The following is a 1,464-nucleotide window of genomic DNA, read 5'->3' as shown; positions in this document are numbered from 1 at the left end:
TTCGTTTTCCTAACATCACATTATCTGACTTTTTCCACTTGACTCATACCGATACTAGATATTGCAAACAAGGGAAACCATGGGACCTATGTTTCTTTGGGCCTGGCTTACTTCACTTAATATAATTTTTTTCAAGCCTTTCCATTTCCTAACAAATGGGGAAATGTCATTCTTTCTGATGGAGACATAGAATTCCATTGTGTATATATACCACATTTTCTTGATCCATTCATCTACTGAGGGGCATCTGGGTTGGTTCCATATCTTAGCTATGGTAAATAATGCGGCAATAAACATAGTTGTGCTGGAAGCTTTAGTGTGGTCTTTTTTGTAAACATTAGGGTAAATGCCCAAAAGTGGGATTGCTTTGTATGTCCCTTTCACTATATTTGATGTCAGTATAACATGTGGAGGAGACGGGGACAAACAAGTCGTTTAAGGATTCAGGTGGACCTGTTGCAACAATGAGAAGTACAAAATGTCATGTCAAAACCAGCTTTACAATATCGGTGTGGGGGGGGGAGGGGGAGTATGATTGGGTGGGGGGGAGGGGGGAAGCTGGGAAGGGAGGTGAAGGGTAAACAAAGGAGGAGGCTGCAATGCTTGGTAAGAAATGTATGCATTATCCTGCCCATGTAATTGTAACCCCTCTGTACAGTATGTTCTCAAATAAAATAAAATAAAATTTAAAAAAAAAGAAAAAAGAAAATGAAAACTCACTAGTATGACCATAATATAAAAAGATGATGCAAAATATAGTAATGCATTTGTGGAGAAATTGATATACTCCACATAGTAGATTGATTTGTATAATACTGCAATTATTTTAGCAAGCAAGTTTTCAAGTCTTCAAAAGGTCAAAAAGAATTGTATATGATTCAGCCATTACACTTCTATGTATGTATTAAAGAGAATTAAAAAACTTGTTTGGACATAGAATGTAGTTCATTGACAGTGTACTTGAATAGTCTGTGTGAAAACCTTTGAAATAATCCCCAAAAACGAATTTTGAAGAGACACACTATAGAGGATGTATGCTGGACAAATTCTTGTAAGTGAATTTTATATCAATTTTAATGTCTGTTCTAAAATTTACAGCATTTCTATTTGAAGACATGCAAGTGAAAATTAGGCTTGGAAAATCTATGTTTTTACAATTCACTTCCAAAGCACTAAAATGTATACTATAGAAGGAGATAATACGTGGCATGTAAATTACATGTCAACAAAAAAAAAAACTATTGTTGAAAATACTTCACACAAATTGCAGAATACCTGAAAAGATGTTTTCGATGTTGGCTAAAAACAATTTGTAAAGTACAGCTTTTAGAACAAAGATTTGATTTCTGTTTATTTTGACTTTTTTTGATCTGTTTATTTTAGTTTTGCAGAGATAACTCAATAAAAAAGTGTATGTGATAAATGGAATACCTAGGAATTATGCATCACTTATAAGTAATTGAT

The sequence above is a fragment of the Dipodomys spectabilis genome, unplaced genomic scaffold (assembly GCF_019054845.1).
Source record: "Dipodomys spectabilis isolate Male_0828 unplaced genomic scaffold, ASM1905484v1 ptg000285l, whole genome shotgun sequence".
Classification (NCBI taxonomy): domain Eukaryota; kingdom Metazoa; phylum Chordata; class Mammalia; order Rodentia; family Heteromyidae; genus Dipodomys; species Dipodomys spectabilis.
This window is presented reverse-complemented; position numbering follows the sequence as displayed.